The 22,156-nt window shown below is 35.4% G+C and overlaps 1 long non-coding RNA gene across 1 annotated transcript in view; it reads left to right on the top strand.

Annotated features, from left to right (window-relative positions):
* The window catches only part of LOC140435913 (uncharacterized), a 250,071-nt gene that overhangs the window by 223,501 nt on the left and 4,414 nt on the right, over nucleotides 1-22,156 (top strand). The window contains exon 2 of the long non-coding RNA XR_011950234.1: nucleotides 16,128-16,367. This is a non-coding gene — a long non-coding RNA (uncharacterized lncRNA). The remainder of the gene's footprint in view (nucleotides 1-16,127; nucleotides 16,368-22,156) is intronic.

The following is a 22,156-nucleotide window of genomic DNA, read 5'->3' as shown; positions in this document are numbered from 1 at the left end:
GTTAGTCGGTAAGTACAATGCGGTTCCAAGCTACTTGTACACCGGTACTTGGTGGTCCAAGTACACCGGTACTTGGTGTAAAGTGTATAGTTGTCATTTTCAAGCATTATGTCAGAGACGTATTGATAATAATGGAGATCATAGGTTTGGAGAAGTCCCAGTTTGCTAGCTAGTTCTTAGTGAATAATCTTTCTTACTGAGTCATGGCGTTCTTTGTAATATGTTCCGACAAACGCCTGGCAGCCCCTCGTAGGATATTTTCTTGTGCTTGACATCCATATCGGCATATGTCGTTTTGGACTGAGAGTCTTTGACAATATATTTTAGGATATAGTATATTCAAACTTTTAGTTGGAATAACCTGATCCTGAATGGCAAGTAGGAAACCCTCTGTCTCGGGAAACATCTTTCCTCATGTCAAGGAATGAGGAATGATGAATTATATGATCTAATAATGTAAAATAAATTTAAACCAATAACTTCTAACGGGTTTTTACCCAGATATTTAGTGACTCAAAACATGTACATCTAGACAAGATGATGGAATATGGATTCCAAAAACGTTTTGTTGTAATTATAGTTTATTCGTCTTCCTGGTCTGGACCGTATCATTTGTGAGTGACCCAAAAGTGGGTTCATCTCGACGTTTCGCTACAATTGTATGTAGCTTCTTCAGGAGAATAAAAAGAAAAAGAAAACAAAAGACAGGAAGATGGGTAGTTAGCAACGGTAACTCAGTTACTCAACGCAACCAGAGGCGAATACTAACTACCAAGATGGGCATTTGGTCACAGTAACTCAACTACTTAACGCAGCCAGAGGTGAAAACCAAATGCCAGGACAGGGATTCACGTCCAACAGCTCAGAACACTAACGCGTCGAGAGGCGGGGAGTGAATCCGACGATTACTCCGCTACCGCTCTATTTATAGTCGCGGTGACCTGTCGTGTCGGGACGTATCGGCACACTCCGTGGCGCGAACGTCAAGAAGCGTGCGCTGGCCAATCATGTGGCTGCATCGTGGTAGCGGGACCGGACGGCGGCTCTAGACTGAGATTCCAGATGGGAGACAAGTAGTATCCTTCCTCTCGATTGATATTATGTGGATTTTTTCGGATCTCTAGAGATTCGCGGATTTTCCTGGAATAAAAGAAGGGGCTCTTAGGGGTGTTCTGCAACTGCAGAATGGGAGAAAAGACCTGATCGAATGCATCTTTGATGCTCTTGAATCCGAGTTTTGACGGAACGACCAGTTTCGCCAATATACACTTGTCCACATGAACAAGGAATAGAATAGACACCACAGGAAGATAGGGGCGGTAATGGGTCCTTAGGAGAGGGTAGATATTGTGAGATTTTCTTGGGTGGTCGAAAAGTAGTCCTGCTACCTTCTTTGCGAAGAATTTTGCCAATCCTATCAGTGACACTTCGAATATACGGAAGAAAAGCCACAGGAGTATTACCCGAAGATTCTGAATTTGTCGTCCTAGGGTGTAAAGGGGGATGTAGATGTCGGTGTGTAATATTTTGAATTGTGGACTTGGAGTAACCGTTGGCGACAAGGGTTTTTTGCAGATGGCCAAGTTCTTCTCTAAGGTTGTCAGGTTCAGAAATCGAAATGGATGAGAGAGTTAATCACAGAATTCTTTTGGGCAGGATGGTGGTGTGATGAAGCATGTAGGTAACGATTCGTGTGAGTCTTTTTTCTATAAACAGAGTGACCCAATCGGCCATTGGGCTTGGAGGTGACTAACACATCGAGAAAGGGAAGGGACCGATTATTTTCTACTTCCATTGTGAATTTTATACTCGGATGTTGTGAGTTAAGATGATCTAGGAAGGGAGAAAGGGTATGTTGACCATGGGGCCAGATGATAAATGTATCATCAACGTAGCGGAACCAGACTTTTGGTTTTAAGGGGTAAGATTCTAGGGCTAAAGACTCAAAGGCTTCCATGAAAATGTCAGCAATGACAGGGGAAAGGGGAGAACCCATTGGTGTTCCAGATATTTGTTTGTAGAAATTGCCTCTAAAAGAAAAATATGTTGAAAGGAGGCATTTTTCCGCAAGATCTGCCAAAACCAAAGACTTGTTGTTATTGGTCAAGTGATCTCGCAGAACAACTAGAGAGTCATGTATGGGGATATTGGTAAATAGGGACGATACATCGAAACTGACGAGAATGTCTTGGGGATCGACCGTGAGGGAGGAGATTAAGGTGATGAAATGTGTGGAATTTCGGACATAAGAAGAGGTACGACCAGTATATGTAGGTCTTAAACTGATTCGACAAGTACTTTGCGAGTTTGTAGGTAGGAGAGTTAATCGTAGTCACAATGGGACGAAGAGGTACGTTGTCTTTATGGATTTTGGGAAGACCGTAAATTCTGGGACAGATGGAGTTTTTCGGAACTATGGAGTTCTTACCATCATCGGAAAGATCGGATTGTTTGATGGCATGGGAAATTTCGCGTTCGACTCTAGGAGTGGGGTCTCGAGAAATTGTATTATAACAGGATGTATCCCTAAGTAAGTCGTTTACTTTCTCTATGTAGGAAGGAGTATCCAGGATGACTGTGGCATTACCTTTGTCTGCAGGAAGGATTATTATATCAGAAAGAGAACGGAGATTTTTGAGAGCTATGAATTCCTCAAATATCCGAGATATATTGGAAGTAGGGATTTTGGCTGTATCAAGACATTTAGCGACTTCAAAGCGGATACGGTCGGCTGGAATTTTGGGAATTGTGCGGAGTGCCGATTCCACATTTGAAACTATTTCTTCGGTAGAAATTCTGGAAGGAGTGATAGCAAAATTAAGACCTTTAGATAGAAGACTGCTTTCTGCACTTGTTAATTGGTGAGAAGAAAGATTAACGACTGTGTTAGTAAGAGGTGAATGAGAAGTAGAAGTGGTGGAATGTGATTTTTTCTTAGATACAAGGGATTGAAATTTCTTTTTGTGAGTTTCGTTGCTTAGAAGAAGGATTTTATCGGCTTGATGATAGGAAATGCGGTCTAAAAGTGACCAATCATCGACATTAAGAATACTGGAGAGTTCAAGATGCAGCTTAAAAAGTTATTGGGATTAAAAATTAAGGGTTTTTCGAATATGTTGAATCCGTTCACGAAGTAGAGATAGGCTGGCTCGATGTAGAATTCGGGAAGAAGATGAAGAGGAAATGTAATGTTTTAGAACAAGAAAATTGGGAACCAAGTTATTATCACGACATCTAGAGAGGAAGGTGAGCGAAGAATCTGCAAAAAACCCTTGTCGCCAACGGTTACTCCAAGTCCACAATTCAAAATATTACACACCGACATCTACATCCCCCTTTACACCCTAGGACGACAAATTCAGAATCTTCGGGTAATACTCCTGTGGCTTTTCTTCCGTATATTCGAAGTGTCACTGATAGGATTGGCAAAATTCTTCGCAAAGAAGGTATCAGGACTACTTTTCGACCACCCAAGAAAATCTCACAATATCTACCTTCTCCTAAGGACCCATTACCGCCCCTATCTTCCTGTGGTGTCTATTCTATTCCTTGTTCATGTGGACAAGTGTATATTGGCGAAACTGGTCGTTCCGTCAAAACTCGGATTCAAGAGCATCAAAGATGCATTCGATCAGGTCTTTTCTCCCATTCTGCAGTTGCAGAACACCCCTAAGAGCCCCTTCTTTTATTCCAGGAAAATCCGCGAATCTCTAGAGATCCGAAAAAATCCACATAATATCAATCGAGAGGAAGGATACTACTTGTCTCCCATCTGGAATCTCAGTCTAGAGCCGCCGTCCGGTCCCGCTACCACGATGCAGCCACATGATTGGCCAGCGCGCGCTTCTTGACGTTCGCGCCACGGAGTGTGCCGATACGTCCCGACACGACAGGTCACCGCGACTATAAATAGAGCGGTAGCGGAGTAATCGTCGGATTTACTCCCCGCCTCTCGACGCGTTAGTGTTCTGAGCCTCTGATTGCGTTGAGTAACTGAGTTACCGTTGCTAACTACCCATCTTCCTGTCTTTTGTTTTCTTTTTCTTTTTATTCTCCTGAAGAAGCTACATACAATTGTAGCGAAACGTCGAGATGAACCCACTTTTGGGTCACTCACAAATGACACGGTCCAAACCCGGAAGACGAATAAACTATAATTCTGACTCTGGCCGTGGAAGCCTACGATTTCATTTGACGTTTTGTTGTTTTGTTACAGCCCGATTGGGTCTTTTTAATTATATACCTTTTATAAAAGATTTTAATAAATTTTTTAGTCTTTCTTCTATTTGTCAAAATTTGTTTCTGTTAATGCTTGTTTAATATGTTTTAAATCTGAAAATAGTTTAAATTATATTTTTGTTTCATACTTGTTTACACAATATTCATTAAAACAACTATAAATAGATGGTTGAATAGCAGTCTGATCTCTGAACTAGTAAACAACTTCACGCTCTTCGTCCAATTAAGGGATAGATACGGTCGTTAGTAATCAGTTGGTACGAAATTTTGAGCTGAGTTACGAAATACACTTCACGGTAATTTGCTAATAATAGCAAAACTAGACTTATCAAGAGATTATATTAAGGTAGCTTGTAGATTATTTAATACATAAAGTTTACAAACAAAAATCAGAGATTATTAGAACAGGGATTCACACAAGAGTGTTTTTTGATAACTACAGGCATGTGCTCGATAAATAAAATACAATGATTGGAAGGCTTTGACTCCTTTTTTATACTGATTATTCTATATTTTATTTATATTCTATATTATTTAAAATATACCAGATGGTACCATGCCATTCGTTCAACAGTTTAATAAACCTAATGCTAAGTGACAGACTTTTCCAAGTACACCTAAATGGGAAAAACAGTAAGTTCAGAAACCTGCAAAACGGCTTACCACAAGGGCCAGTTATGTCTCCTATTCTTTTTAATATTTATATCTCAAATGTACCAACTACCACGTCACACCAATTTATTTATTCCGATGGCTCTGGGTGCTCAAGAAGAAGACATAAAAATCGCCGAATTCACGATAGAAGCAGATCTAAACACTGTTAACAGATACTTTAAGAAATGGGGCCTACAACCAAACCCATCGAAGACTGAAGCAACAGCTTTTCATCTTAACAACCACAAGGAAAATTACAGACTAAACATAGAATGCGATGGAACCATTCTAAAGCACAGTTCGAACCCAAAATACCTCGGTGTAACTCTAGATCGTACCCTAACTTTTAAGCAGCATTTGGAAAACACTTCAACAAAAGTAAAAACCCGCAATAACATTATTCAGAAATTAGCAAATACATCATGGGGTCTAATGCAGAGGTCATCAGAACGAGCGCGCTGTCCTTAGTATATCCTACTGCAGAATCCTGTCTGGCTAAACAGTCATCACACAAACGTCATAGATACCCAGTTAAACCAAACAATTAGGCACATAACGGGAACTATAAAGCCCACACCAACCCAATGGCTTCCAGTTTTAAGCAACATCGCTCCACCAGCAACAAGACGACTAGCCGCACTCAACACCTTAGTTCAAAAATGCCAACAAAACCCAGCACTACCGATAAATACAGACATCGCTGAGCTAGACCAAAGAGAATTAAGACTGAAATCCAGACATCCAACTACTAGAACTGCTACAAGATTGGCTGATTTCACTACTGAGGAGCACTGGATGGGCGAATGGAATCCAGATATCAGACAAGCTAATCTCATAGAAAACCCTACAATTAAACCAGACGGCTTTTCTCTTCCTCGTCGTGAATGGTGCAACCTTAATAGAATACGAGTTGGTCATGGAGTTTGTAACAAGTCTCTGAACCAGTGGGGTATAAATGCCAGTCCGGGATGTGACAAATGCAGCGCAACAAACAATTAACCACATCGTCTTCGAGTGCCCACCCACCAAGTTCGCTGGCAGTCTTCAAGAAATCCATTAACTCACTCCCAAGGCAAGAGATTGGCTTCGAGGCTGTAACCTTCGACTTTAATAATTTTTATTTTATATGTTCTATGTTTGTGTTTTCTTATTTATTATTATTATTGTCATTATTTTTTTAATGTAAAACCGCAATGTGTAACGTTCATACGAATATATATACTGATTATACTTCTGGGAAAATCGTCAATGATTTGCGTATATTCTACATTGACTATTAAAAAATATAATTATCCTTGTAATATTGTAATAGCTAAGTGTTACTTTTTAGCATATCTTTTAATAAGGAATTTTTAATAATTTCTAATAACCCATGTATAATGGTGGAGTTACTACCTATATCATTGGGTACTAATACAATACAATACAATACAATATAATACAATACAACAATAAAATGACACATCAGTCGTGTAACTATAAAAAGACACTTAAGATGCCAATTTTATTGTTTAGGCTTCGACTAGGACTGTCTCAGGTGTAGGTACTTCTTATCTAAAATGCAAACCTAACCAATGAGAAGACGGGAATAAATAAAAGATTATATGTATTTGATTCCTGACCTGGAAGTTAACCAGTATAATAGGAAAATATCGGCTCTTAAGTTAAGTGAATTTTAAGTTAAATATATCCGTTGAAAAATTACAAGAGTGAGTTGGTGAAGTTCCTGAGTAGGAGTAACATCAGAGACTCTGTAAGTCAGCTTATATTACATAAATTATTAGTAATAAACAAAAATATCTATTTGAAAACATAAGAAAAACCATCGAATATTTAAAATACAAACAAGAATTTCTTATCTTTTTTGTTTTTGCACCGGCTTAATTGCCTTGTTATAGTTTGGATACAGGACCGGATTTAGATCTAATCACTAGTTTCAAAGTTTATTTAAATGGATGATATTAATTCCAAATTAGCTCAGAAAATGAGCTGTATTTCACCACCAACACTTAAAAAATCGTACTCATCAGTAACCAGTACTCTTAATTTTCCATCCAGAAAGCAAGCTATTGTATTTAGTTCATTAGAAAATGTAAGATTAGAAGATTACCTTGTATCGCTAGGATCAGTTATTTCGTCAAAAGATATATTGTTCTCTTCTCGTATAGCTGACAGCAGGATTTGGATTTATTTATCTAAGGAAGAATAGAAATCATAGTAAACAATCAAATAATACAAGGAAGACGATTAATTACTCTTAGTGTGTAACCGTTTCAAAAGATTTAAAAGAAAATCATTATAATTTCGATTATTTTTTTTAAATAAAACTACTAACCCCATCTATCTGTCAAGTACTTGTAGCCGACTCAAGGATTCTTCTGTAATTCCCAAATATATCCGGTAGATGAGCACATTCATCAACTTGTCACTCACGCCCAGATTCAGAGAGCGCAAGAATAGCGTCTCCCTCTTTTCTCTTAAGAACGTCCAACCGTTAAGACGTGTTTCCGAAGTGGGTCTCATTTAGAGACCCTTATTGGAGAGGCTATAATGCTGATATATTTCTAATACATGTCTCAAGATAATACTGGTATGGAGTTATTCCAGATCCTGGCCCAGTAGCGGTATCTTTTTATGGAATACCTAACCCCTCTTATCTAGGATGGTGGTGGATTGATATAGGATGGAGCCGAATCAATGGTTTCATTTGGTTGACTGACTAAATAAGACAAGAAACAGAGCAGATTCAGGTTGTACCAATTTTTATTATATCTTCTATCAAGAAAACGAGAAATAATTATGAACTCAAAGAATGAAAATATAGTGAAGTGTTTTAACTTTATTTAAAGGTTTAATTTCTCTATTATTCCTAGTTGATAAATAACTATATTATTTTCAATGTAAACAAATTTCGAAATTTGGGGTTAATATATATATTCATTTTCTTTATAACTAATTCTTTATTTAATACGATACAAAGCTTTTTTGTTTATGGTAATGTAAACATGAAATGGTATTTTGGTATCCTTTTGGGATGACATAACTTTTAATGTTTTCTTTTTGTTCATTACTAAGAAATAATAAAGTATAGTTTTCTTGTAAACCTTCGATAAATCTTAATTTTTTTTGCTCGTCCCCTTCGAGGATAAACCAGTGGTGGCGTCCAATAATAAATTATAATTTCATATTATCTAATTGTGCTTGGATTTAAGATACGATATAGTTTCTATATGTTTAAAAAAAACCCGCCCAACACTCTTCGACAACGAGCGATTCTGGCCTTGAATATATCATTGTAGTACGCAATGCTACAAGTGAACGACTATATCCAATGTATGTCCAACAATTCCACATAGTATTCTAGAATCAGAACTACAGAAACTAGGCTTTAAACTTATGTCTCCCTTATCATTCCTTAAAATTGGCACATTTCGTCACGAATTTCAACACGTACTAAGTTTTCGTAGACAGGTATATATTTCACCTTTAGTGGACCTAATACTTTATGAAACCTTGTTAATTTGTCATGACAATACAAATTATAAAATTTTTATGACTGTAGACCAGCACTCCTGTTATATTTGTAAAAAGATTGACCATATCGTCTCAAACTGTCATCGAAAAAAAAATAATAACTCCAGTTCAATAATAAATAACACAGTGACTACAGCAGACATTATAACCGACGTAACACAACACTCAGTATAAATTAATTCAGAACCAAATTATTTGGTACAACACACTCAATCTAAACAATACAAAAATAAAGATGTAGATGTAAATAAACCAAGGCAAAGCAACGATAACCCGCTTACAAATAAAGGTATAAACGTTAATCAAATAGGATTAGAAACTAATGAATCATTGACCACTTCACCAATTAGCACAGAATATATACTGCAAACACAGAGCAAAAGAGCTTTTTCTGAAACAGTTACACTACCTGAAACTCCTGAATGCTTTATACGGCCTGCTAAGGATACACGTTCAAAACAGAAGAGAACTATCCCAACAATAGATCCTATTGATATACAGAAATTGATGCAGCCAACAAGAGTATTTTTTGACGACACAAATGAAAGTGTTCTTAATTACCAAGAAACGATACACTTTTTTGAAAACCCGTATGGTTCACCCGACCCATTGAGTGTTGCTCAAACTTTAACAAAAAATATTGAGGGGTTACTAAAATTATTAGACAATATCTACCCAATGTTCAATGGAAAAATTATAAGATTCAGTTAGCTGAATCTATAAATTCTATTAAAAACTCTAGTCCTGATCCAGATGATATTCCTATTATTTTCCTTAAGAAATGTTCAGACCCAAACTCCTACCTTCCAGTATCGTTAGGATGTGCAATGGGCAAAGTGATCGAAAAATTAATTAACCAACGTCTTATTTGGATACTCGAGCAAAGATCTGTTTTATCTAACAAACAAAGTGGATTTCGTAAAGATAGATCAACTCTAGACAACTTAGTTGACCTCGAGTCTAAAATACATGAAGCGCTAGCAAATAATCAAAGCTGCCTAGCGGTATTTTTTGACATAACCAGAGCATTTGATACAGTTTGGCGCCATGGGATAATTAAAACTTTACAGAAATTAGGTATACAAGGATATATGCTAAACTTCATCACTAACTTATTAAAAAACCGAAGCTTCCAAGTAAAAATAGATTATTTTTATTTCTAAAACAAGAATACAGGAAAATGGAACCTCTCAAGGATAATCGATTAGCGTTACTTTTTTTCTTATTGCTATTAACAGTATTTTGGAAAACGATTCTCCACCAGTAAACAGTAGGCTATACGCAGATGATCTTATAATTTATTGTAAAGGAAGAAACGTAGAACTAATTAAACAAACCTTACAAGATACTATTTCTGCATTAGAAAAATGGTAAATGAAATCTGGAATGAAATTTTGTTACAACAAAAGTAAATGTATCCATTTCACCAGAAAACGCAATGTCAGTAGTCCAGAACTTCATCTTTCAACAATCAAAAATAGAATATGTTGATTGTATCAAATTCCTTGGAATTAATTTTGACAAACATTTAAATTTTAAACAACATATTTATTATCTTAAAACATCTTGTCAACAATATTTGAACATAATGAAAGTCCTATCTACTAAAAATTGGGGATGTGATCAAGATATCTTATTGACAGTATATAAGAGCCTAATTAGATCTTAAAGTCGATTACGGTTCAATAGTGTATGGGTCTACCAGTTAATCACTTTTAAAATAGTGGCAAGCAATACAAAATGCTGCTGTAAGAATAGCCTTAGGAGCCTTTTTGTACCACACCTATAGATAGCTTACTATGTTTAGTAGGAGAAATGCCTCTGGAATTAAGAAGACAATATCTTAGCCTAGCATATGCTGCAAACGTTTCAGCATATAGTGAAAATCCCGTCAGAAACAATGTCTTTGCTTCTCGTTTCCACACAATATATCTTAACAAAAAAAGATCTAAACCCCCTTTTTATGAAAGACTTAATAGATACATGACCAGCAATAATATTGTCTTCCCTAAGATATACCAAACCACCCTTTTAACCGCTCCTCCATGGATGGTCAGAAAACCCTTCCTAAACATGAGTTTAAAAAAGACTAGTAATCAACTTAATGCTTCCTTTATGGTTAAACAATTTTACAGTAAGATTGATAAGTACCAGAATTACCAACATATTTATACTGATTTCTCCAAATCAGAAAAAGGAGTGGAATGAGCCCTCATACACAACGACTACTTTGCTTCATACAAAATCTCAAATTTTAGTACAGTATATACAGGAGAACTATTCGTAACCTAAAGCATTAGAATATGCACTAAACGTCAACTTAGACAGTTGCCTAATAATAACAGATTCCTTAAGTTCCATGAGTAGCTTAGCCACCATTTTCCCAACTCATCCGTTGTTGCAATTGATAAAGAACCATTTGTACCAACTTCAGCAAAAGAATGCGATTTTAAAATTTATGTGGATTCCGTCACATATCTTCAATTAACAACGGTGACTTGATGATAGAACCTACCTATAAGAAAGATTTTCATCACTGGATTAACTCGACATTGAAAGAACGGTGGCTTCAAGAATGGAATTAATTTCAACAAAAACTACGAGAGATAAAAACAACAGTTACAAGATGGAAGAATATGTGTCGCAACAGGAAAGACCAAATTATAATAAACAGACTGAGATTAGGACAAACACGCTTAACACATGAATACCATATTACTGGAAGTGTTTATCCAATGTGAGGTTAGTGTTTTAACAGTTTAAGTGTCCAACATTCCTTAATCGAATGCCCTGCATATTCAAATGAGAGAAAAAAGTGTAACCTACCGACAACGCTACGCGAGTATCTAGGAGAAAACTGTATCTATTCGTCTGTTTTAAGTTTTCTAATGTCAATAGAAATATACAATCAAATTTAAACATTAGTGCGAGTACTAATAAATGTGTAATCTTCTATTAACCAATGTATTTAGTTTAATTCAGATTTATGTATGTAAAAATCTATGTATGTTAAAATCTGTATATATTATGTATCCAAAAAGGTAAAAAAAATTATAAAAAACCAAACGGCGCTAATAACCACTTAGGTTGATGCGCCTTAATTGTAAATAAAAAAAAATTATATGTATTTAGTAATCATATTTTTTAAATAGAAAGAAATTAAGTTTACAAAAAGTAAATGTTGCCTAAAGCTGTACAGCAAAAAATAAATGTATAAAAATAAACTTACGGTAATTATAACATATTGTTACACTTCTTTAAACTAACTTCAATCAACACTAACTTGTTTTTATATATATTTTCCGACGTTCCAAACTTCATTAGACATTCCATGAATTCTTGATGTTCTCTTAAATGTTCTCGAACTACTTCTTTTTTTTTGTCAAGGGAGTTTTTTATGTGGGATAAATCTTATGGAACTTTCGTAATACTGCTTCTTCCTTTATAGTCTATTTGCCTCGTTATTTGCCTCGAATAACTGGACTATCAGGGATCGATTGAAATAGGGTGGATCAGTTCCATGATATGGAGCTAGTCTCTCGATATGAACTACCATGGATTTAGTTCTAGCTAAAAACTGGATGCGGTAGATTAGTCGTTTATTTTCTGCAGGACGGTCTACAAGCCTTCCCAGTTTCGTTGAAGTTTCGGTCAAAATCCTTTCTTACGTGTGGGACTGAATCACCTCTTTCGAAAGTTGTACCAGTAGCGTGCATGTAGAGCCAGGACTTGGCTTTATCACTTTGAAGCTTTAAACTTTTACAAGTAAAGTAGTAAACTTTTTCCAATTTTTCCTTCAAATTTTGAATGTTGATCAGTGATAAACGTTTTTCTTAGCAGGGAGGCAATCTTCCGAAAATAAGCTTTATGTTCGGAACTTATATAGCCTAACACGAATAGAGTAATTATAGTATCTAAATCTTTTGATTATCAGCGCGAAAATTGAAAGGTATTGACAAACGCTTGGATAAGACAGACCTATCTCACTTTTATAAGACTTGCTTAACCGCATATACAAGAGCGGAATAGATCGTAAAGAATGGTTTAAATCAACGTTCGTGGAGATACCTAAGAAGGCTATGATCAAGTACTGCAAAAAATACAGAAAAATTAGTTTAATGAATCAAATACTAAAGTTTTTTCTGAAAATCAATCACTCCAAAATATATACCACATGCAAAGAAAACATTGGTAAATCTCAGTTTAGCTTCAAAAGTGGTTTCGCTGGCCAAGAGTGGCGTTATTTGGCATCCAGGTTTTTATACGGAGATGCAAAAATGTAAATCTTAACGTATACACCTACTTTGTCGACTACCATATAGGATTTGACACTTTAAACACCAGAATTAAATCGCCTGTTTGTACTGGACTCAAGCAGCTGACTTTAGAATTAAAGTCAGACGTCTGAAGAAGTTCCAATTATAAGAGAAGTTTAAAAGGGATGTGTGCTCTCTTCGCTTTTTAATTTATAAAGCAAAAAATTTTTTCAGAGATGTTGTGGAAGACAGAACAGGGTATAACTGCTAATGGAGGAGTGATCAACAACTTAAGATATGCTGATTTACAGTTCTACTAGCAACAGATAAAGTCAATTTATAATACTTTTATCAGCAGTAACAGACCATGGTAGACAAATAAGTTTGAAAATTAATACAAAGAAAACCAAATGAATAATCATCAGAAAAACAAGAATAAAGCTAAACATTTAACTGATATCAGGATAGATAAAAAATAGTGGGTAGGGTACAAACATACAAATATTTAGGCTTTTGAGTAAATAAAAAGTGATACTTATCTTAGGAAATAAAAAGCAGAATAAAATAAGTTAGAATATCATTTAAGAATGTGCAAAAGGTATTAATCAGCAGGGTGGTAAGCATTCCCTTAAGAACGCGCTTATTACATTGTTTACTTCAGTATTCTATTGTATGGAATGAAAACATAGACAACTCTTGAGCGTACCGCCGAATATTGAGGATATCGTGGGTGGACAGAGTGACGAATGAAAGTTTTGTAGCGTCTAAACAAAGAAAGAGAGCTTCTGAAGACCGTAAAAAAGAGAAAATTGTAGTACTTTGACCACGTGATAAGGAATATTCAATATGAATTTCTACATGTAATTATTAAGAAAAAATAGAATGAAAACGTGATACTGGACGACGAAACACATCCTGGCCCAAGAACCTACGCCAGTGGAATGAAGTCAGCACCATGGCACTATTCAGGTCAGCTGCGGATAAAGTAAAGATCACGCGACTGATCGCCAACGTTCTTGGAGGACAAGGCACATAAAGAAGAAAAATAATATTCTTTTTTGTAATTTGATACTATTGTCTTTGCCATACTACATATGTATGGGTAGAGATAGGAAGCGATTTTATATAAAACTCTAACAACAGCATACTAATGGGAAAAAAACTAAAACGATGGAATTAATATGTCCAAGTTCCTTTTATTTAATGCCAGACGGCCTTTTCTGCTAGAGGGAATTATTAAGATATAATAATTAAGATTCATGCAAAAGATCTAAATGCTTTCGCTATTTCTTGATTGTATCTTCTTATGCTTTAGTTTTATATTTGCTTGCTGTAACTATTTATTTTGTCCTGTTAATTTTTTTTAATAAATAACTGAATATAATAAACGTCATCCAAGTAAGCATTGTAGTTTTATTATTTCTGCAGTCTTATTTTATTTTTTTTTTTAATTTTGATTGGTTAGCCCAGATAGATATACTCAATAGCTTTAAGAAACATAGTAAATGATATAGGCAGATTGTTTCTCAAACATATTTATGTACATTTTTTAACCGGTAGAATAACGAATAGTTGATATTAAAAGGAAAATCAATCCTTATAATTATCACCCCCTCGCGTTTACCTATCTACCTAATGTATCTATATTGTGTATTTTCTTACATGGCGTTGTTTTTTAATTTTTATCAATCTCCGGTGACAATTATTTTTGTAAAAAAAAACCAAGGAAGGACTAAGCAGGTGTGTAAAATTTTAACAACATAAATTAGAAAATAAGCCACTTTTTGACAGTCAAAAGGGCAGTATATTCGTAATACCATATAATTCGTAAGAGGCAAATCCTTAAGATTATTTGGATGATAATAATAAAAAAATAAAGTAAAAAAAAGTTAAAAAGAAGTAAAAACTTTTGGTGTATAATAGTATATTATTTTATTAAAAAATAATTAAAATTTAGTCAAAATAATCACAAATATTCCAAAACGTTTTCGATCCAATCGGAGCATTATCAGTGAAACATTTTAAAAAGTAGTTAAAATTAGCTACTAAAATAGGTCTAGAAACCTTTAAATTAGATGACAATCATGGTTATAAAGTGATGACGGATGACACATAGTCGGTGTTATGAGATTTCACCTAAAGCGACCATACGTTTTCCTTACTCGAAAAAGGGGATCACTTTGCTCATCAGTAGTAGTAGGAGTTGGATTGTTTCACCTGGTGGGCAAAGTAGTCCCCTATTTCGAGCAAGGAAACGTATGTTTCCTTTAGGTGAAACCCCATAACGTCGACCTTGTGTCATTACTTTTAAGTATCATGATTGTCTTTTAATTTAAAGGTTCTTAAACCTATTTTAGTAGCTAGTTTCAAATCCTTTTTAAAATGTTTTCCTGATGTTATTACTCCTTTACTTTGTAAAGGAAAAAAGGTTCGTCGGCCGCAGGCAATATTTCTACCTAGAAACTATGACGTAATATTGCAAGCCACCGTTTTTTGAACCATGATAGGCAATTGAATTGCCAGCTTTCGTATGGAGCTTCTTTATAAAAAGGAATTGATTTAGCATTTATTTACGTGTGCGTTTTTCTTAGAATAGTTTTAATTGTTTTTGTATGCCAATGCTGGATAAATAAGCGGGAAAGTTTGGGCAGCATTCAGAAAGACAGCTGAACAAAGTTTCTTTCCTTTCAGTTCTTGTTCTATTAAATAAGTCATTCTTTGCATTTCATCCAAGTTAGAATGACTTTTCCTGAAACCAAACTAATTAGGTGGTATGAGGTTTCTTTCATCTATTATCGGTTTTTATCTTTTTAGCAATAGTTTTTTAAATACTTTCGATAGTATAGGCAACAGAGATATAGGTCTATATGATGAAACTTTATTTTACGGTTACCTGGCTTTGCTATCATTATAACCTATGCAACTTTCCAGTAAATCGGTACTTGCTTAAGTCCGAATGATGCATTTATTTAGTGGGTAAATTTCCCTTTTCAGGATTTTTTCTAGGAGTAATATTTTTATTTATCCCCTTTTGGAGTTCTTTATAAGTACCAAATATAATTTTCATTTCGTCTTGGTAAATATCAGTCAGTTCCTTCAAGGTTACCTCCCTCGTTTGGTTGGAATGTGTTTTGTAAACGTTCTGCAAAACGTTTAGTTTTTGTGTATGTGTTTTTTTGCATTTCTTATTTGAGGGTTGTGCATGCTATGTTTTTTTGTTCTTTTTTACCATTTTTTTTAATTTGCAGTAAATTTATATATTTCTCTATGAATGGGCGCCAAATTTTGTTTTGCCCGGGGCGCTCAAAACCCTACAATCGACCCTGGTGTATGCGCCCGTAACCGCAAAATTAAAAACAAGTAATTAATAAAACTATAAAACTACAATTTACGTATATGTATGTTTTCGCATTCGTTAACTGAAACTTCTCTTTTTTGTTTTAGTACAATTGGTACCCCGTCTGAGAGCTAAAACGTCGGCACACTGGTCGGGGCCTGGAAGTGCTGCTTGCCTTGGTGCGGCGCGCCCCCCGAAGGCAAGCCGGTCGGCCCTGACCCTTCCCCACCAGCCCTGGAGACTCCACCAAGACCCGGTCAAACGACGTCGTCGTCCGAACTGCACGACATACAGGAAGATCTGGAAGAGGAGGATGAAGAACAGAGCACTTTGCAACCGTTGGGAGGGTAATTTATTACCTTTTTTACTATTTAAATTATCGTTACTCTGAAGTACAATTCTTCTTCTTGTAGTTCCTTCTCCTATTTAAGGTTGGCTATCATCACAGCTATCCGTACCTTATTAGCGGCTGCTCTGAAAAGATCTACTGAGCTGCAACTATACCACTCTCTTAGGTTTCTTAGCCAGGTAATTATTCGTCTTCCTATGGATCTTTTACCCTTGATTTTACCTTGAATTATGAGCCCTAATATCTCACATGTCGCACCTCTATTAATTGGCCTAAATATTCCAGCATTCTTAAGTACCCTTCTTTTGTAGCCTTCTTAACACTTCTGCATTTGTAACTCGTTGGGTCCATGGAATTTTCAAAATCCAACTATAGCACCACATCTCAAATGATTCCAACTTCTTTATATTATACACTTTTAGTGTCCAGCTTTCCATTTCATACAACAATGTCGAGAACACGTAGCATCTTAAGGTTCTTATCCTCAGCTCCAGAGGAAAGTCTCGATTAACAAACATTGTTTTCATTTTTATAAATGCTTGTCTTGCAATTTCAATGCGTGTCTTTATTTCTCTACCTTGGACATTGTTTTCATATACTCAGGTTCCCAGATATTTGTAGTTATTTACTCTTTCCACTTGTTTTCCCTCGATATCTAACCTTCCTACTGTATGTTGCTTAGAAATAATCATGCACTTGGTTTTATTAACGTTCATTTGTAGTTCATATTTTATACCGACTTAATGTAATCTATTTACTAAGCGTTGCAGTGCTTCTAGACTGTCTGCAAAAACAGCGGTGTCGTCTGCGAATCTTATGTTGCTCAAGATTTTTCTGTTTATTGATATACTCTGTTGGTCCTCTGATATTGTTTGATTAAAAATTGCTTTTTGATTCCAGTACAGATTGACAATATCCCTTATATCTCGACTATCCATATTCTTTTCTTTTAACAGTTTTACGAGTTTCTGATATCATACTCTATCAAAAACCTTTTGATAATCTGTAAAGCAGACATAGAGATCCTGGTTCATATTTAGTCGTCTTTGCGCGAGAACGTTAAAATCGAACAGAGCCTCTCTCGTTCCTAGTCCTCCTCTGAATCCAAACTGGGTGTCATCTATATCTTCTTCTATTTTTTTGTATAGTCTTCCATGTATTATTTTGAGAAATATCTTAAGTATGTGGCTTACTAAGGAAATGCTCTGTACTGGTAGTATTCTGTCGCATGTACTGACTTTGGTAGTGTTACAAACTTGGACAGCAACCAATCATTGGGTATTACTCCTGTTGTATATACTTTGTTCAGATCTGAAAGTATATGCAGTGTTTCTTCGTCAATGCGTTTAATTAGCTCAGTAGGTATCTGATCTGGACCTACTGATTTTTTGGTCTTTGTGTTTCTAATTGCCTGTTCTAATTCGCACATTATTATTGTCGGTCCTGTTTGTTCCTGTGGTTCTTCTTGTATCATTTTAACATAGTCGAATAGTTTCATTATGTATTCTGAGCAAAATATTAGTTTATCTTTAATGTCTGCAATAAGTTAAGTATTATCATCTTTGAGTATCCCATAGTGTGCTCGGTTTTTGGTATTTGTTAGTTATTTTATTTTTTAAGGAATATTACCATTTAACTATCCCATTTTCTGCAATACTCTTCCATTTCTATGCATTGATCTATTAACCATTTTTTTATGGTCTTTTTTATCTCTACTTTAATTCTACTTTGTAGTTCTTGATATTTTCGCTCAGTTCTCCCTTTGCTTTTTCTCCTCTCTTCCATTAATGCTAGAATTTCTGAAGTCAACCACTTCTGTTTTTTATTTGTCTTTTCAGGCGTTAAATATTCTTCTACATTCTTTAGTAATGCCCTCTGAATATTGCTTTACTTTTCATTGACATCTTTTGATGTTAAGATTTCTTCTCCTACTTCTGTTAGATTTGAGTTGAGTTATTTAATGTATTTCTCTTTATCTTTGAAGTACAATTAGACAGTACCAAATTTATTACCATTAAATTTTATTATGATCAGTTTCATAAGTATATATTATTGTTATATTAATAATAACATACTGTTATATTTATTATTATATGGTACAGACTAGACGGTCTCTAAGTTAACTTATAGAATCAGTATTGTATATTTCATGTTTCATCATAATTTTCCATTGTTTCTATTACATTTCTCCTTATGGTATTTTCTTCTCACACAAATCTTGTCCAACCGTCTCCCACCAAGTCTTTTCATCTGTCCTAGGTTCTTCTCAGATTCCTTCTAAGAACTTCACCGATTTTTTATTGTGCGATTAGCATTTTGGCGTTGAATACGCATTATCCATTATCCATCTTAAATCACGCGTTTTATACTCTACATTAGTTGAAATCACATTTATATAGTCTTACGGCGGTCTTACAGAATTTTTTTAATTTTATTGGCGTTTTTCTGTAATAAAAGCCCATCACATCTCACTTTTCATTAAATTTATACCACTCTGACTGTACAGTTGGCTTTTGCATTTATTTCCTCTTTGTTAAATTTCAAAAGTTTCTTTCAATATCTGGCTTCCATTGTTTCAGTATTTTTTGTAATTATTCTTCAATATTTTCTACATGTACCAGATTATTAGCTTACTATAAAAACCCAGAGATGCTATCTTATAATTTTTGTGTTATTTCCATCATGAAAACATGCATGTTTCTCTATCGGTTTAAAAATCTCAATCATTTTTCCACATATCTTCATTAATTTCCTCTTGGACCGAAGCCCTCTGGCATTAAATGAAAGTGTCTTTGTATGCCTGTCCGTAAATTGCTTGATATTCTTGGAGAGCTTCTGTGTTATGGAAGTTTTAATTTAGAACTCACGTATTTGGCTTCTCTACCTTCTTCTTCTTCTTTTCTAGCTTTTCCCTTTTCAGGGGTGGCTGTTCCTTACTCTTCGTCGCCACTCATTTCTATCCGTCGGGTCTTCTTTACCTAAACCTTTCTCTCTCAAGTCTTTTGCTATAAAGTCCTTGCATATTCTCTTCGGTTTTCCTTTACGTCTTTTTCTATTAACTTCTAACAGCTCTATCCTGTTTAAAATACTCACCAAAGTCATAACTACTCGACTAACAAGGAAATTAGACGAATACCAACCATATGAACAGGCAGGTTTTAGAAAAGGCTATTCAACTTCCGATCACCTGTTAACCACAAAAATATTAATAGAAAAATGTAACGAATACAAGTTTCCAGTTTTCCTAGCATTTGTAGACTACGAAAAAGCTTTCGATACCATAGAACACACGGCCGTAATAAACGCAATGCAAAATTGTAGAATAGACAGCAGATATATTAACTTAATAAAAGAAACTATGAACCAAGCTACAGCTACATACTACCTAAATAAAAATGAACACACGAACCCTGTACCATTAAACAGGGGAGTCAAACAGGGAGATACCTTATCACCCAAACTGTTTACCTTAGTTTTGGAGGACATTTTTAAAAACCTAAATTGGAAATATAAGGGAATAAACATCAATGGTCGCTACCTCAGTAATCTACGATTTGCAGATGACATAATGGTGATAGCTACTGACCTACAGGAAATGCAAACCATGCTTTTAGAACTACATACCGAATCTTCTAAAATAGGACTAAAAATGAATTTAAACAAAACAAAAGTCATGCACTCCGAAGACACCGTGACAATAATAAACGATAAAGTTATAGAAAAAGTTGAAGAATATATATACTTAGGACAAAAAATAATACTAAATAGGGAAATTCAAACTGAAGAAATAAAAAGAAGAAGAAAGTTAGCTTGGACAGCATTCGGTAAACTGAACTATATACTCAGAAATCAACAAATTCAATTACATCTTAGATCTAAAGTTTTTGATGCATGCATTATTCCGATATTAACTTATGCGGCACAAACATGGACAATCACAAAAAAGAATATAAATATACTTAGAGTCACTCAACACGCGATGGAAAGAGCAATGCTAGGTACATCACTTAAGGACAAGAAAACAAACACATGGATAAGGCAGAAAACCAAAGTCACCGATGTGGTGCAAAAATCAATAAAGTTGAAATGGGAATACGCTGGACATGTAGCTAGGAGCGATCTAAACAAATGGCACAGATCAATTTTAATCAGGAGACCATACCAACACAAAAGACCCAGAGGCAGACCTCCTATAAGATGGACAGATGATCTGAAAAGGACTGCCGAGAAAAATTGACTACAAGTAGCGTACAATAAAAAACAATGGAAAGGAAGACTTGAAGAGGCTTATGTTCAGATGTGGACATGAATGGCTAGACGAAGAAGAAGAAGAAGCTCTATCCTTCGTCTCACAGAGTTTTTAGCTGTACGTCTGACATGAACAAACTATTTCAGTCTTTGTTCTTAAATATTTTTTGAGACTATAGTCACCCCGGCTCTTTCCCTAATCAAGTCGTTTCTGATGCTGTCCCTTCTAGTCTTACCCAACATTCACCGTAACATTTTCATGACAGCTACCTCCATCTTCTTTTCCTGAATCTTTCTTACAGGCCACAATTTACCACCGTACAACAAAGCAGGTCTCACCATACTCTTCTCCCCACAAAGTACCCCTCTCATTCGCTTCCAGTTAAACCAACCAGCCTGTATTCTGTGAGAAATTTCTCGATCGAATGCTCCATTTTCCGTTATGTAGAAGACAAGGTATTTAAATTCTTCTACTCGTCCTAGCTTTTTTACAAGCAATTCTATGTCCCCAACCATTTCTTTTCCTCCCAACCACCTATACTCCGTTTTCGACCTGCTAACCTTAAGTCCTCCCTTTTCAATAGCCCTTCTCCACCCTTCAACTTCTCCTTTAACATTCCTTAGTTCTCCTATACTAACACGATATCACTAGTAAAGAACATTAACCGAAGAGCCCCCCCTTACTTTCTCTGTCCATACATCCATATCAAGATTAAACAGGAAAGGACTCAGTGGAGAGCCTTGACGTAAACCACCCATTTCTCCCTTATACATCTCCATAGCTCTTGTCAAGGAACTGTGTCCTACGCCTTCTTAATATCTATAAATAACAAATGTAGCTCTTTTTTCTTCTCGCTGTATTTCTCTATCAACTGTCTCAATGCAAACAAGACATCTGTTGTCCTTCTTCCTGGCATACACTCAAACTCTTATTCTCCTATCGATATCTCTCTCCGTAACCTTTGCTCTACAGTTCTCTCGCAAATTTTCATTATCTGCGACATTAATTTTATCCCTCTATAGTTAGATAGATAGATAAATATAGAATTAATAAAAGCCGTCAAAGTGCTATACAACCAACCAATAATAAAGATAAAAGCGGGGACACAAATAACAACAGGATTTATAACATCAAAAGGATTAAAGCAAGGATGTTGCTTGTCTCCCACTTTATTTAAAATATACCTCGAAAGTGCTTTAAAAAGATGGAAACAAAAATGCAGGACAATGGGGATACCGCTCACCAATACTATGGTATATACGCTTAACTTTGCAGACGATCAAGTAATAATGGCTCAAGATTATGACGATTTAAACTATATGGCACGAAAATTAATTGAAGAGTATGATATATGGGGTCTAGAAGTAAATAAAAAGAAAACCGAATACCTGTGCATTGGAGCAAAACAAAAAGATCTCATATTAGACGATAACACTACGATAAAGCACTGCTGTGACTACAAATACCTACGTATCACTATTTCACAAGATGGAAAATTAGACAAAGCCATAAGAGAGAGAAATACGTCAGGGAGAAAA

Source organism: Diabrotica undecimpunctata, chromosome 3 (assembly GCF_040954645.1).
Source record: "Diabrotica undecimpunctata isolate CICGRU chromosome 3, icDiaUnde3, whole genome shotgun sequence".
NCBI classification, from domain to species: Eukaryota; Metazoa; Arthropoda; class Insecta; order Coleoptera; family Chrysomelidae; genus Diabrotica; species Diabrotica undecimpunctata.
The sequence above is the reverse complement of the archived record's forward strand: the minus strand, read 5'-3'. Positions and strand labels throughout refer to the sequence as shown.